The sequence below is a fragment of the Salvia miltiorrhiza genome, unplaced genomic scaffold (assembly GCF_028751815.1).
Source record: "Salvia miltiorrhiza cultivar Shanhuang (shh) unplaced genomic scaffold, IMPLAD_Smil_shh fragScaff_scaffold_57_2, whole genome shotgun sequence".
Taxonomy (NCBI): domain Eukaryota; kingdom Viridiplantae; phylum Streptophyta; class Magnoliopsida; order Lamiales; family Lamiaceae; genus Salvia; species Salvia miltiorrhiza.
Window position 1 is genome coordinate 4,813 of NW_026651470.1, and position 17,497 is coordinate 22,309.

Genomic DNA, 17,497 nt, shown 5'->3' on the forward strand with positions numbered 1-17,497 from the left:
AAATTGCATTCTTCCATCTCGAAAGCCTAAATCTCCTGCAAAGCATAAAATGCACCATAAAACGCACCAATTCCAGAAGATTATCTTAAAATACGCACATACAAACCCTTAAAAATATAGCAATTTAAGCATAAATCAACTTCCCCACACTTAGCCTTTTGCTTGTCCTCAAGCAAAATCTATATGAATCCTAGGAAGAGATTGATTTCAACAAAGTTAATTTCCATCCAAACATTCACAAAGTCAATTCAAAACTTTACAATCAACACACATCTCTCGGTCATGCAAGTAACTCAAAGTTTAAGAAGCAACAAAAGAGTAATGCAAGTAATTCGATCAGACCCAATTCTCCGCTAGAAGTGAATTCCCTAATGTGATCGCCTTTATAATCAATATCACCATTTTTCACACTTTGTGTGCTTAGAATTTTCGACAGTTGAGCCATAATTCATGAAATAAAACCATTTGGATGTAATCCAAAGTCTTTTCACTTGGTTTCCCATGCTCATAGATAGACTAGAGGAGCAGAGACTCAGAGCTGCCACTTTTTCAGAACAGGCCAGATGTTTCAGAGCTGGCAATTTCAGAGTTGGCAATTGGTCCAACTTTTTCATTTTTCACAGATAAGATATGATCGTAGGCAATCACAATGACAACACTCCTTCTAGCATCTACCGGACAAATCACGTTTTACTAACTTACCAAAGTGTTGCAACAAAACTCATAATTCTTTGCACAATCAAAAAACATATATTAAAAGTAAAATAAGAATAACCACCAAACAAACACAAACCCGAAATGCACATTGAAAACCATCTTCTCTTCCACAAATTCATAAAAATTAGCAAGATTCGAGACCAAAAACTAAGCGTAGAAAGATTGATCTCACCCAATTTTTGAAAAAATATAAGCAACAAAACACCCCCCCACACTTAAAGCATGCCATGTCCTCAGGGCATAAAAGAAATACGAAGAGTGTAGAAAACATCCCTGATTATTGGCATTGTCAAACTGAATCATCGTGAGAGGCGGTGAATAGGGGGCTTTGCGGTCTATTGCAGAGGGGAGAATGGCAGCGCTGGACAGGGCAGCGAAGAGAGTGGCTGCCTGAAACATGAAGACCTCCAGAAACCTGACAGAGAAACACATGCCCATGGCGGTGGCATGAACAAAGCGCGAGTTCTCGCAACTTCCAAGCTCAACACCACACTAAAAACCCAAACAAAACAAAGAAACAAAGAGAAACAAAACGAAACAAAACGAAACTGAAAAAAAAAGGAAAACAAGACAAAGAAAAACAGTTGGGTTACCTCCCAACAAGTGCTAAAATTAACGTCTATAGCTTGACGATACCTTCAATCACGGATCAACGAAGTTGACCACTTCCACGTCGCGGTCCAACTCTGCTTTGAAGTACGGTTTGAGGCGATGGGCATTAACAGTGAAAGTAGACCCATTCGACGCAAGCAACTCATAGGTCCCATTCCAATTACTCTTGTGAACCACGTAAGGACCTCTCCATCTAGACTGCAGCTTGCCAGGAAATAGTCGAAGCTTAGAATCATACAAGAGTACCTCATGTCCCGGCTTGAATTCCTTTGTGCGGATGCTCAAATCATGGAACTTCTTCGCCCTTTCCTTGTAGATACGAGAACTCTCGTAAGCTTCATTCCTCCACTCATCCAACTCCGTCAACATATCTCGCCTTGTATGACCGGCCTCCTTGAACTCCAAATTGATTCTCCTCGTCGCCCAATATGCCTTGTGCTCAATCTCAACAGGTAAATGACAGGATTTGTCAAAAACAAGTTGATAGGGAGACATACCAATTGGAGTCTTGTAGGCAGTGCGATACGCCCAAAGAGCATCATCTAAGTGCTTTGCCCAATCTTTCTTGTTGGCGACGCTCTTCTCCAAAATCTGCTTGATTTCTCGATTTGCCAATTCTGCCTGCCTATTAGCTTGAGGATGATATGGAGTCGTCACCTTGTACTTTACTCCATACTTCGCCAACACGTTTGCTAGTAACTTGTTGTTGAAGTGCGACCCCCCATCACTAAGCAACGCTCTCGGTGCTCCGAACCGAGTCAAAATATTCTTTTGCAAGAATTTAATGACTACCTTTGAATCATTGGTGACGGTTGGGATCGCCTCCACCCATCTAGACACATACTCCACCGCAAGCAAAATATAGGAAAAACTACATGAAGGAGGGAAAGGACCCATGAAGTCAATTCCCCAAACATCAAATAGCTCTACCTCGACAATGATGTTCTGCGGCATCTCATCCCGCTTGGTAATGTTGCCCATGCGCTGGCATCGATCACAAGACTTCACGAAAGCATGGCAATCTGCGAAAATAGAAGGCCAATAGAATCCACTATGATTTACTTTCATGGCAGTGCGGTTGACAGCAAAGTGACCTCCACTAGGTGAGCTATGGCACTCCTCAATGATCTTCGGCCATTCATGCTCCCTAACACATCGTCGAATAAAGCCATCGGCGCACCTCCGGTATAGGTAAGGATCCTCCCAATAATAAAACTTGACATCATGGAGGAACTTCTTCTTTTGATAGTGCGACAACCCCTCGGGAAGAGCTCCAATAACCAAGTAATTGCTATACTTTGCATACCAAGGATCCTTAAATAGCACCGCCCAAATCTGCTCATCGGGAAAAGACTCATTGATGGCCATCTTCGGATCATCCCCCTCGATCGGATTCTCCAATCGAGACAAGTGGTCAGCTACCACGTTCTCACTTCCCTTTCGATCACGGATCTCCATATCAAACTCTTGCAGCAATAAGATCCAACGAATCAATCGGGGTTTGGAGTCCTTCTTCGTGAACAAGTAGCGGATGGCGGCATGATCAGTGTAGACAATTGAATGAGTTCCAATCAAATAAGAACGGAACTTATCAAAAGCATACACCACAGCTAGCAGCTCCTTCTCCGTGGTTGTGTAATTCCTCTGAGCAGAATCCAAAGTTTTACTAGTGTAATAAATTACCTTGAATAACTTATCTCTCTTTTGCCCCAACACAGCTCCCACGGCCCAATCGCTAGCATCGCACATCAACTCAAACGGAGCACTCCAATCCGGCGTAATCAACACTAGCGTAGAGATTAGCGCGGCTTTTAACTTCTCAAAGGAGACGCGGCATTCATCGGTGAAGACAAACTTCACATCCTTCTCTAGTAAAACACAAAGTGGCTTGGACAACTTGGAGAAGTCTTTGATGAAGCGCCTATAAAATCCTGCATGACCAAGAAAACTCCGCACAGATTTCACAGAAGTAGGCGGCGGCAACTTTTCAATAGCCACGATCTTAGCACGATCCACCTCCAAACCTTGGGCAGAAACCTTATGCCCCAAAAAAATGCCCTCACGAACCATGAAGTGGCACTTCTCCCAATTGAGCACGAGTGCCGTCTCCTCACAACGCTACAACACTTGAGCAAGATTGTCCAAACAATTATCAAAGGAGGAGCCAAAAATAGAAAAGTCATCCATAAAAACCTCCATAATGTTCTCAATCAAACCATGGAAAATCTCCATCATGCAGCGTTGGAAAGTGGCAGGAGCATTGCAAAGACCAAAAGAAATCCTCCTAAAAGCAAAGATGCCGTAGGGACAAGTAAAAGCGGTCTTATGCTGATCCTCCGGGGCTATCATAATCTGATTGTAGCCCGAGTACCCATCCAAGAAACAGTAGTACTCATATCCTGCCAAACGGTCAAGCATCTGATCAATAAACGGCAAAGGAAAGTGATCCTTACGTGTGGCTGCATTCAAAGCTCGGTAATCAATGCACACGCGCCATCCTGTAACTAGCCTTGTAGCTATGAGCTCATCTCTTTCATCTTTTACCACAGTCATGCCTCCCTTCTTAGAGACAACTTGCGTTGGGCTCACCCACTCACTATCAGAGATGGCATAAATGATTCCTGCATCCAACCACTTGAGCACCTCCTTTCTCACAACTTCTTGCATCGCCGGATTCAACCGTCTCTGCGGCTGCACCTGAGGCTTGTATTCCTGCTCCAATAAAATACGATGCATGCAAATAAAAGGACTAATTCCTTTGATGTCAGCAATAGACCATCCTATAGCAGACTTGTATTTCCTTAAAACTCGCATAAACTTCTCCAACTCCAACGGAGATAAATAGGCAGATACAATAACAGGAAAAGTTTCATTGTCACCTAAGAATTGGTATCTCAAATGCTCGGGAAGCGGCTTCAGCTCAAGTTTGGGTGCGGCTACAGCTTTGGATGATCCCGCTGCTCTGGATGATTCTTCTGCTCTGGATGATTCCTCTGGCGCAGGGAATTCTTTTTCTTTTTCTTTTTCCACCGACTTGCTTCCCCCATCAACGGGTTTGTGAATATCCATGTAAGGCACAGGATTGATGGGATGTCTCTCTACGGCCTCCAGCTCTGCAATATAATCTAAGATCTCATCACACGCCTCGTCTAGATTGGAATAAAGGTATAATATAATGACTGTGTGATGCCTTCCTCCAAGGATCCTCCACGGCTGCAGGGAAATCCACTACAGACTCAATTGAATTGCAATCCTCGATTTGTGGCTCAGCTGGCTTCTTCATCGCATCATAAATGGACAACGTCATCTTTTCATCATTGACGCGGAAAGTCAAATCTCCCTCTTGCACATCTATCAACGCACGGCCCGTAGCTAGAAACGGACGTCCTAAGATCAATGGAGTATTCTTGTCCTCCGGCATGTCCAAGACTACGAAATCTGCAGGAAAAATAAACTGCTCCACCTGCACTAGGACATCATCCACAATTCCCTTGGGATATGTGATGGAACGATCTGCCATCTGCAATGCAATAGAGGTAGGCTTGATATCTCCAATCTCCAACCGGTTGAAAATAGAGAGAGACATCAAATTGAAGCTTGCCCCTAAATCACAAAGAACGCGGGAGAAATTCTGCCCTCCAATCACACAAGCTATAGTAAAGCTGCCAGGATCCTTTTGCTTCAAAGGTAGCTTTCTTTGTAGCACAACACTGCATTCCTCGGAAAGATTTATCGTCTTATATTTCCCCAACTTCTTCTTGTTGGAGACTGCGTCCTTGAGGAACTTGGCATAGCCTGGCATATCTCTCAAAGCATCAAGTAAAGGAATGTTGATGTGAAGCTTTGAAAACATCTCCATGAACTTGGCTAATTTCTTATTCATCTTCGGCTTTGCCAGGCTATTCGGGAAGGGTGCTACAGGCTTGTACTCTGGCCTGGGAAACGTAGGAGTAGGAATAGGCTTCTTAACAGCAGAGGTCTTCGACGATACCTTAGAAGTAGGCGGCGAATCGCACACAATAGTCTCCAGGTCATCCTCCTCCATAATCTCTATATTTTTTTCCTTTCCATTCTTGCCGTCCCGCTGCTCTGTATGATCCCACTGCTCTGTATGATCCCTCTGGTCTGTATGATTTTCATATTGAGTCCCGCTCCTTAGATGAATCGCATTACACTGATTTTTAGGATTGATCTCAGTGTTGCTAGGAAACTTTCCTGGTGTGTGCTGCGCAACTGCTTGGTTGGCAATCTGACCAACTTGAGTCTCCAAAATCTGCACTTGCTTGGACAATGATGAAAAATTATTCCCAATATTTCCCACTTGAGACTCCAAATTAGTCATCCTTGAATTAACAGTTGTCTTCATGCTAGACATCTCTGTTAACATCTGCTGCATCATATCCTCCAGTGCTACTTTCTTCGGCTCATTTATAACTCCTCCGCTAGATACAGAAAATCCAGGTGGAGGCTGCAAAGCATTGTTCGGATTGTCGTAAGAAAAGTTAGGATGCGGGCGTGCTCCTGGCTGGAACTGCTGCTGACCCTGCTGAAATTGTTGATCTCTTCCATACATTCCTGGCTGTCCTCGCTGGAAATTCCCATAGTTTCTGCCATTCACATAATTGACATCTTCCATTCCTGATGGGTCTATCACAGCTTGCTCAGGACGTCCAACATTCAACTCACCAAGTTTTGTAGTCAACTCTGCCAGCTGTGTAGCCATCGCTGTCTGTTGTGTAGCCATCGCTGCTTGTTGAGTCACCATTGCTGCAATAGGATCAAAACTTGACGCAGCTGCAACCTTCTTCAATTGAATTCGCTCAGATGGCCATTGATAGCTCGTAGAAGCCATACTATCAATAATGTTCCATGCGTCAGAACTGCTTTTCTGGAGTAGGGAGCCACCTGCAGTTGTATCCATGTGCATCCTTGTACGCTCCCCGCAGGCATTATAGAACATTATCACGAGTGTGCCCTCATCAAATCCATGGCCTGGGCACTTTCTGAGCTTCTCCTGATACCGCTCCCAAGTTTCCGCTAGCTTTTCTCCTTCGTACTATTAAAACTGCACGATGTCCATCTTCAATTTCAATGTAAGGCCAGGCGGATAAAACTTGCGTAGGAACACATGAGCTAAGTCCTCCCACATAATATTCTTTCCCAGCTGTAGCGTATAATACCACGACTTCGCCTTATCCCGCAGTGAGAAGGGAAAAAGACGAAGACGGATAATGTTATCAGGGACACCATTCATCTTCACCGTACTACACAGCTCCAGGAAATGCGCCAGGTGCGCATTAGGGTCTTCGATCGCTTGTCCACCATATTGGCTCTGTTGGACCATCGTGATCAAACCTGTTTTCAGCTCAAAGTTGTTAACGTTCACTCGAGGAGGCTCCTGATACACATACTATGGTATGAACGCTTCATTGATGGCTGGTTGTTTCTGAGCCTCTCTCGTTTCTTGTTCATCAATCAGCTTCTTCAACTGCTCTTGCAGAGCTCGAATTTGGATTTGCTCAGGAGTAGCCATCGTATCTGTCTCAACTTGATTCTTCTGCTTCTTAAGATCGCGCAAAGTCTTGTTGATTTCAAGGTCCAACTCAAAAAGAGGATTTCTGTGAGATCTAGTGTTCATACGCAACCTACAGAAACACACCTTTTAAAAGTTAGAAAAGAAAAATAAAAACAAATAAAACCTGTAGTACTATAGAGTCCTATCGAAAATATTAAAGCAACTTCTTAACAGTCCCCGGCAACGGCGCCAAAAAGTTGATGACTAATTTATTAGCAACAAAATACCGCAACTAACATGGTGCAATTGTAGCACAAACGTAGCAATCGAGTATCGTATCCACAGAAACTGTAAAACGAAATTACTAAATCTATTTCCTAAACACACTCTAACAGTATGCAGGTAAAACAATTATGAAGATGAATTACGAACTAAGATTAAACAAATAAAAACTGAAGAGCATATAAATAACGATACTAACTCAAATGTAAGGAAAACTCTGACCCTAGGGATGTACTTTCACTAATCAACTACATGCATTCAACCTATTGATTCAATTACCAATTTTAATCTAACCCTGATGAAAGATCACTATATTATTCACAAGCTTCTCTAACGAACACCTATAAACGTAGATTAATTAACCCCTTTTCGCATTCAAGACTCCAAGGAATCAATTAACTCCAAATAGCACATAAAGAATAGCTTCCTATAGCTTCACCTATCGCATTCAAGACTCAAGGCTAACACTATATCATGCATTCCTGAATCGGCTGAACAATTATCGCATTCAAGACTCAAACTGAACAGCTAGACATGTAAATCATTTATCAGATAATTCACAAGAAAATAAGCACCAGGAATCATGAATCACAAGTTGAAAGGCAAGTTGATATCAATAAATCAAAAATACATAATTAATCAGCTATGTACAAACCCTAGGTTCAGAATAAAAGAACTAGCCAGACATGATAAAATCAAACATAAACATAATTAAATTGAACGCAATTGTAAAAACAAATTGTATAAAAACCGAATGAAAACGATTGTAGCGGCTTGAATCTTCAATCTTGATCCAAGCCTTGAAAACTGGAAAGCTAAAATATTCTACAACTATAAAACTGAAATATGAATGCTCGGGTTTTTTGAATAGGTCAAAAGAAGACCTATTTATAGTTTTCAGATTTCCTTCGATCACCATGGAAGTTGCCATGCAAAGTAGAATTCTAAAGGTAATAGAATCGTGTAAAATAAGGCAACTCTCCAGCTGGATGCGCGCTCTTAGAAAATGGGCCCACTCTAGCCGAATTCGCAGCTCTCGCCAGAGGAACGACTATCGTCAGAGAAACAGACCTCGCCAGAGAAATGGTTATCGCCAGAGGAATGGGTCGCGCCAGAGAAATGGGTATCGCCAGAGAAATGGTGATTTCTCTGCCCTGCATTATTTCTCTGCTCTGTCTTATTTCTCTGCTCTGACTATCGACTTCTCTGGCGATTGGTTTCTCTGCTCTGCTCTGCAGCGCGTGGCTTCTTGATTTCGCTGCACTGGAGATATCGATTCCTCTGCTCTGGAGACCAGAGCACCTAGAAAACGCCAAATTCATCCAAAATTCTCCAAAATTGCATTCTTCCATCTTGAAAGCCTAAATCTCCTGCAAAGCATAAAATGCACCATAAAACGCACCAATTCCAGAAGATTATCTTAAAATACACACATACAAACCCTTAAAAATATAGCAATTTAAGCATAAATCAGGTGAATTCTACAGTATGATTTTAGTGAAACTTGTTGATCATCTCGATACAAGTTCATAGGAGCAAACGGTTCGTAACTTGAAGTTCGGACGATAAAGATATGGCCGAAACAAAAATGCGCACCCAACACTTAATAGTGTTTTACGGGAATTTTTGGGCTTTTGAGATTTTATCAGTATTTTCGAGTTCTGTACTGTATTTATCCTCTGTGCCTATATTTAGGTCATTTTCCTAACCTATTAGACACCTCTCTTTACCTCTTTTCATATTTTTTTTCTTTTAGACTTAGAACTTTATTGCTTTCATAGATTAGATTTATTTTCCTGCAAGATTGAAGACTTTAAGATTCAAGCTCTTACTTCAGAATTTTTTCCCAGTTTTATCAATTTTAATTCTTTTAGTGCTTTCTTCTTTATTATGCGTTTAATTTATTTGCTGATGTCTGGCTAGTTCTTTATCTGATTCTAGGGTTCGTAAATTGTTAATTAGATTTATGTGATTGATTTATTGATATATTTTTGTCTTCCAGTTTTTTATTCATAATTCCTGGTGCTTGATTTCTTGTGGATTATGTGGCCAATATTTGCATGTGTAGCTATTCAGTTTGAGACCTAACGGAGATAACTGTTTAGTGTATTCAAGAATGTATGATACTCCCTCCGTCCGTCAAAAGTGGACCACTTTGGTTGGGCACATGATTTAATTAAATTGGTGATAATTTTGATGTAGTGGAGAAACAGTCCCACCACTTTATGAGATGTGTGTTTGAGATTGAATTTGGGGTAGTTTTTTTGTAAATAAAGAGTGTTTGTAAGGATAAAAGATTAAAGTGGACGGTGGGACCATTTCTATAAAAGGAAAGTGGTATACTCTTTGTGGACGTCCGATATAGTAAAAGTGGTCCACTTTTGGCGGACAGAGGGAGTATGATTTTAACCTTGAGACCCAGCGGAGATAGGTGGATCATAGGAAACTATTCTTGTGAGTTATTGAGACCTAGCGGTGATAGAGAATTTATTAATCTACTGTCATATGTTGTTCTAGCGAGAGTGTTTGATTATATTTGTGATCTCTCATCATAAATGGATTAAACTGGTAATTAGGATTAATAGGTCAATTATGTGAATTGGATTAATGAATTTACATCCATAGGATCGATATTTTATTATCTGATTTTCTATTTGATTTTTAGTTGCTTTAGTTTGCATTATTGAATTTAGTTTAATTCATTCATCGTCTTGGTGTTTGCCTGAATATTGGTAGAGTGCTTATTAGGATTATTTAGAGTGATTTCATTTATCAGTCCCCGTGGATATGATACTCGACTTGTTATTTATTGCTACAATTACACTGTTATAGTTGCCATTTTTTGTTGCTATAGTGATCAACTTTTTGGTGCCGTTGCCGGGGACTGTGTAGGTTTTACTCCAATATTTCTGATGTACTTAAGCATTATTTCAGGTTTTTATTTGTTTGTTTTATTTTTTATTTTCTAGCATCTGATTCTTGCCTTTCGTTTCACTTTATAGGAAGCTTGCATCATTTTGATGCCTCTCTTTGCTTTCCACTGTGTGGGGATAGATTGAACCATGAGGTATCGTTGAGCTCTAAACGTTAAATTAAGCACTTGTTGGGAGGTAACGTAACCCAACTATTTTCTTGTTTTTGTTTTCCTTTACCTTTTCTTTTTCTTTGTTTCTCTTTTGTTTTCTTTGTTTTGTTTCTTTTGGGGAGAAAATCACAGCAGAACTTAGAAGATGCGGATTTTGAGTCTCGTCCACACCACCACCTTGGAGCATGTTTTACTGTGAGTAGTGACACACATATCTTCATCCCTCCAAACTTATTTTTTAACATGTGTTCTGTAATAAGTTGGGGAGGGGGAGTGAGATTAGGTATGTGTATGACTTTTATCATTTTGTTGGCTTTATTGTCTTATTTTGTTTGGTTGGGTGGTGTGTGATTTTTTTTTTTTTTGCTCTATTAGATTTTTGGTAAGATGACGGTGATGATTTCTTCTGAAAATTCATGATTTAATTTCAATTTTTCTTAATGATATGAGCATGATTTGAACAAATTTACATGATTGAAAAGTGATTTTAGCCTTGACTTTTGACGTTGAATAAGCCTGTGAGGATTTGAGCCATAATTGTATATCATACACAGTTTATTCTTTGTTGTGAATTTTTTCATGCATGTGGTGATCGTCCAGAACTTGTCAGTGTTTCTGTGTCGAGATTATAGTTTTTGTTGTTAATAAAATAGTGATCAGTAACATGCGATGCTTCCCTGCTGCTATCGATCAACCGCCACATAAACATTTTTAGTTCGTAGTTAGGGACTTAGTTTCTGGCCATTGAGCCTATTGATTCCACACGTGTACTGCTATTTCTGGTTGAAGTCGAAGATATATGCATTTGGCGACATCGAAATAGATGATGTGAAAGGAATTTTTAGCACAGTAACATGCGATGCTTCCCTGCTGCTATCGATCAACCGCCACATAAAGATTTTTAGTTCGTAGTTAGGGACTTAGTTTCTGGCCTTTGAGCCTATTGATTCCACACGTGTACTGCTATTTCTGGTTGAAGTCGAAGATATATGCATTTGGCGACGTCGAAATAGATGATGTGAAAGGAATTTTTAGCATGATGAGTGTGTTGATTTTGAAAAGTTATGTTATGTTCTTAGTAGCAATCAATGGCCTTTTGTTCTTTCACTTCACATAGCTTTTTGTCTCTTTGATAGCCGGAAGTGGGGATGTCAATTTAGCCCGAAACTCATGGGCTGGCCCAATTAGCCCCCCCCCCCCCCCCACCCGAGAAGGTTAGAGCTGAAAATTTTCAACCCAATAAAAATTACAACCCGAATAGCCCGAACCAGATAAGGTTGACCCGAAAATAATTTGAAATCTTATAGGGCCGACCCGAAAATAATTAATGTGTTCACTTGATTATATGATATTTTTCTCATTATTTGATTTCCAATTTCATTACTTTTGCTTCTGAAAATTAATATGATAAAATATTTTTCAAAAATTTGTGAAATATATTTTGATTCAATATTAGAAATTCAAGATTAATCATTTCACTTATCTGTATTTTTAATCTAATACTTAACATAAAATATTTAGATGTAAAAAATAGAAAATGATAATTATTTAACAAAAATGTTGCATCTTTATATATATCTCTAAGAGCTTCATATTAGTTATTATGTAAGTCGATGTTGAAATGTTACTTATTTATATGTGTATTTGTTTATTACAAATATAATATTTTCTAAAGAAATATATTAGTTAATTTTTTATATAAAAAAAAAATTAAGCCCTATGGGCTAGCCCGAAATCCAAATGTTTAGGGTTAGGGTTGAAACTTTTTAACCCGAATTATTTTTAACCCGATTAGCCCACACCCAAATAACTCGATAATCCGGTAGGACTAGCCCGAAACCCGATGAATTAGCATGATTGACATCCCTAACTGAAAGTTATCAAAAAATATGAAAACCTGGAGGACTTTATTGTTGGATTTGTATACTGAAAGTAAGAACCTTTTATGCTTGTATACAATTATTCCTGTGTTCACTGTTTTAATCTCCTATCTGTTTGTGTTCATGATTGCATATGTATGTTCTCTATCTCTATTTAAGTAGATTATATGGTGTGTTGTAGATCACAGAAGACCATATAATTGGATTAACCTTAAGAGATATAATATGATCACAGCCGAGATGACTTTAGGACGAGTCATCGTTTTAGGCTGCGGTATAGATGGAAGTAGTTTGTCTTGACTACTTGTCTATACTGGTACGTCATAACTTATTGATAGGACCACAGTGAGATGTATTCTTCTATCTGACTTAAGTGAAGAATCAAGATCTCGGAGACTTAATAAAATCTTAATACTAATAAGATTTTGAATATATATGTTAATTCGTGTATCACTTTGATTTACTATGAGTGAGAGTTATATAGTAACTTGAGTACTCTGTATGTAATACCCCGTTTTTCCCTACTAAGTTTAGAATAATATTCGAACTTAGAATTACGATGATTCACGCCGGATAAAGAAAATAAATTTATTTAATTCCAACAAAATGATTTACAAAAACGTTTGTAAATATTTCAGCTATTTAAATTTTTGTGCATTGCATATTAATTTAAATATGAGTATAAATATATGTGAAATATTCTACATTGATTTTTACAAGATTTAAATTAAAGTTTATGTTGGACTTTAATTATTCACGTGTGTTAGACTTTGATTTTATGTTTGGGCCTTAAACTTTTAATTGCTATTGAGTAATGAAGATAAGAGCTCATTTATATTTAGATCCAACCCACAAATCAAGCCCATTGAACCCAAGTTCATTGAGCTCAATCAAGTAACAAATTCTCTAGATATTTTGCTAATTACAATTAGCACTTGATTAATGGTGATTAAGGAAGTGTGGAGAGGGTGCATCCACGTTCCAGTTACTGTTGTTCTTCTTTCTTTCTTTCTTTAAAAAGCCACAGCCTGTTCTCATCTCCTTCCTTAAGAAGCCACTGCCATTCATCAATTTCCATCCTGCAGCAAGCCTCCTCGATTGAACCAACATTTCCTCAACACCACCAACTTCAAGGTTTCTCCTAAATCAATATTTTATTTCTTATGTTTATTTCAGAATCGAACAGAGCACCACCAACAAATCACTATATTTTACAAAGCATCACAATTATTGGTTCATTTACATATCTGTGTTTGTAATAAAGAAATGGAAAGAAAAGAACTAAAACAAAAACCCTATTTCTATGTGTTAACTGAATTGGGGGGGGGGATGAGTCTCCTGTCCTTGTGTGATGAGTCGAGAGGGAGGTGAGGTTCAGCCCGGTGGCTACTCGACGCCGGCGACGGCATGGCGGCAAAGGCGCCGCCTTTTTCCTCTTCCTGCCAACGAAAGAGAGAGAGAGAGGAGGAGGAATTAGATTTTCAGATTCTGTATTTTGAGAGGAAGAGAAGGGAGATTTGGGGGTTTACCTGTGCGAGGCGGTGCGAGGTTCCTCGCCGTGAGTCCGGCGGCGATAATGGGTGACGGCGGTGAGCTGTCGTCGCTGGTAGTTAGAGGTAAGCAGAGGCAGGGGGAGGCGTTTTGTGAGCCGAGGTAGGGAGATAGTGACGGTGGTGGCTCTATGGGCTGCTGTCGCCGGAAAATCGCAAGGGGTGGTGACGATTTGGGGGACTAGGGCTCAATTTTGGAAAGGCGAGAGCTGAGGGAGGCGGCACCGTCGCTCGATATACGGGCGATGGTGGCTGAAATAGAGCGACAGAGAGAAGGAAGAGCCGAGGGTGGCGCGGCTTGTCGCTGCTGCTCCTCCGGCGAGCTCCACGGCGGCGGCGGATTCTGAGAGAGGGACGGTGGGCGGCGTGAATGGAGAGAGAGAGAGAGAGACGAAATAGGGGAGAGGGGGCGCAGCTGTGAGTGAGGGGAAGGAAAGAGAGAGTGTGATAGTGAGTTTGGATTTTACGTTTGGGCTGGGGGTTTGGGCCTTGGCTTTATTTCAGTTGGACCTTTTAATTCAAAAGAGTTGGGCCTTGTATTTTGGGCTACGAAATTTTATAAAAATGGGAGGGTGTCTTTGATTTAATTATTTTTAAATGGGCTACTCAATATTTATTAATTAGACTTATAATAAAGTTTGATTAATTATTTTAAAGATAATTAGCATAATAATATTATTATTATGAAGTGCATATTTTAAGTAATTACTTATATGCTAAGCATGACATGACATTGCATTTGCATCATGCAATAAAAGTCTTTATGATTTAATTGGTTTATTTCTAAATCCAATTATTTAAGAAAATCAAGTAAGGATATTGTTGGTGTCCTTGACTCAAGAAAATTAGTTTTCAATCTTTATTATTAAATTTTGAGAACTCGGCGTGATGAATCAAAGAATGTCTAGCACTTCCTCTATGACTTAAGATAAGATTAAGGAGACCTATTAAGAATAGAATTTCTTGTAGGCTTTGTGGACCAAGGGGATTAGCGCTGCTTTCCCAAGACAAGTTATATGTGTATGATCTTCAGGCTTTGCCTATCCAGGTGGGCTTACTTTCCAAATGTACAAAGTATGATTGAGTTATTAAGCTCTAAATGTTTCAACGAAATGCAAATTATTTATTTGATGAAATGCAAACTGTCTATCCAATAAAATGTTTATGTGCACTCTGCTCTGTTTAAGGCTCGCCACAACGAATCAATTGAGGTTCTCTTATAGCCTAACACGTTATTTGAGAATTGTGTATACCGTTAGCTGACTCGGTGGGTTGATCTCCATTCGGGCACTATCTAAGAGGCGTTATAAGGGTGCTTGCTGGATGTGTTCCGAAGCATATAATGTAAGGGCCTGCCTGGGTAGCGTCCCGAGGTCAATTCAACTTGTCTGAGTTACGTCCTCAGGGCAAGTGTAATGGGAGAAATGGATCCGTCGGTGGCTAAAAGGTCCGGGATCATAGCGAGTAACAGAAAGGGAGTGTGACATGTGCGCACAAATGAAAGAAATGTTTTAACATGCTTAGAAGTTATTTCAATTTAAAACCTTCTAAGTCATGTCAAGTATGATTGGATAAACCGTGTTTACGAAAATATGAAATGTTTATGAAAATGCATGTCCACTAAGTACATTAGTACTTAGCCCAAAAATACTTTCAAATGTTTTCAGGTTGGCTGGCCGGTGCTGACGGGACGGAGCTGAGGCTAGGGTTAATTTCCTATGTTAGACTTCCGCTGTAGCAATTACTCATATCAGTCTTTTGTTTTCTCAACTTAAGATCTTCATGTTAAATTTCAAATGATATACCTGACCGAGCTTAGACTCTTCACTACTAAATTTATGCTAATGAATTTCGGTTGTCAGAAGCATGAAACAAAACTTGTGATCCAAAGGGGACTAGCCCGACTTGTTATCTTATTATTCGGGTTCAATAAGGATTTTTCCTTATGTTATTTCTATAAAATGGTTGCACCTCGATTGTATTTATTCCTTCAAGAATTGGGGTGTGACACTGTATCTTGGGTGATAGCGGTTAATATATGATATTTGATTATCTGTATTAGTACTCGTATCCGATATAGGATAATGACATCCCCTTAAGGAGCTCAATAATGTTTATTGCGCTAAACCCTGCAGGTTGATTAAGTTCAGGCGCAATAATAAGGTTTGAGTGGTACTGCTTAAGGATTACAAAACGATTAATTAATTTAAGCTGTCAGAGCTCTAATTAATTAATGGATGTCGGATATTTTAAATACGGGGATTTAATAAGTCTAAATACAAGCCCCGACTCATCACCGACAATAAAGGGGTAAGTCAATATTGGTTCTCTAGTGGAATGAACTAATATTTATAAATTAATTATGGTCTGGGCCGACCATAGATAATTAATTTATTTGAGGCCCATCTTTATTCCTTGTATTTGGTCCCTGGACTGGCCCAAAGTCTCCTAGCCCTAGAAAAGCTGGAATTTGCCCCTCACCCCAATACCTGCGCCCCCTCTCAGTATTTTATTATTATTATAAAATACAGCTGTCAGCTCTCAGGAAATACACACTGATAAAATTAGGGTTTTTGAGAGCTGTGAGAGGCGCAGGAAACATGTGGGAGTTTTCTGGCTTGGGACTTTCATAGTTCGTTGTCCATCCAACGGTGAAAGCTGAGCGGGATACAGTTCAGAAGATCAGAACTGGAGTCATTCGATTCGATCATCGACAGCCTCTGCATACACTTTTCAAGTAAGTATTCCTAACACCAATGTGCAGCTGTTAAATTCATAGGAGCATGTTAGGGATTAATCGTTGTATGATGAATTAATAACAATCCAAGAAACGATCATCGAGCATTAGAGTATTAATTCAATTTAATATTCCTTCAATTTTAGATGAACCTGAGTATCATCAATGAAATAGTAAAAGATGAGTTAAACACTTGAAGAACACCAGCGAAAATATCTTTCTCTCCATGAAAGTACTCAGTTGTATTAGATAGCATCCGGTTACAAAGGTAATGATCCACTATTGATATGAGTGTATGAGTGATACAAATGAGGGTAAAATAGTAAGAACAATTATATTCACGTACGTTGCATGTTAATGTCTAACTTCCTATCATTTATCAGGAGCACTACTACTAACTAACTTCTCAACTTTTGTCGGGTGTCTTTATCCATTAAGTATCTGATATATATTGATTCTTCTCAACGTTGGCTTCTTTGGATTACATCGGCTCCGACTATGGTAAAATGGATGTTTGTGAAATCCCTTTAGATTGTAGCAGCTCTGTTAGGGTGAATGTCAACTCTGAATATGTACATATATATTATTTCTTTTATGCCCGTTATTTATGTTTATTATAGTGAACACAATTATTATACTAGTCAGCGCTGATGTAGGATTTACTTATCATTAATCACAGAAATTATTAATACCTTGCTTGAATGATTCAAAATTAAATTTAAACGAGAAAAATATCGATGTTAATAACATCTTTTATTTTCACATTTCCTCCACACCAACTCTTTTTGTCTTTTTTATTCATTGTAACGTTTTTTTTCAGTTAATTAAATTTTCGAGCTCGTCCCACTTATCGAGGAACTCCGAATTCTCTTTCCAAACCTCACAATTGGTATTAACTTCCTTATTCCGTAATCATGTATTTGCTTATGTCAATGGCTATATTCTCCTCCAATATCTCGGTTAGATTGATGTCTTTTTCCATTGTGGTCATTATTACTTTGTGATAGGGAATATTCCAGAACATTCTCAAGTTCAACGGGAACGAGATGAGAGAAAAGAGGGGAGAGAAGCCATGAATTGAATCGAAACTTCACTGGAGAAAGTGTATGTACCTGTAAA

General features: G+C 39.3%; 2 long non-coding RNA genes across 2 annotated transcripts; one reads left to right on the top strand and one right to left on the bottom strand.

The window, feature by feature from the left end:
- Positions 1–13,124: 13,124 nt before the first annotated feature.
- On the top strand, positions 13,125–15,574 carry LOC131003010 (uncharacterized). Its single transcript, XR_009094506.1, has 3 exons — positions 13,125–13,225; positions 14,611–14,689; positions 15,309–15,574. It is a non-coding gene; the product is annotated as an uncharacterized LOC131003010 (long non-coding RNA).
- LOC131003009 (uncharacterized) lies at positions 13,227–14,600 on the bottom strand. The gene is made up of 2 exons (XR_009094505.1): positions 13,621–14,600; positions 13,227–13,530 (listed from the first exon to the last, which is right to left on the bottom strand). It is a non-coding gene; the product is annotated as an uncharacterized LOC131003009 (long non-coding RNA).
- Positions 15,575–17,497: the final 1,923 nt, after the last annotated feature.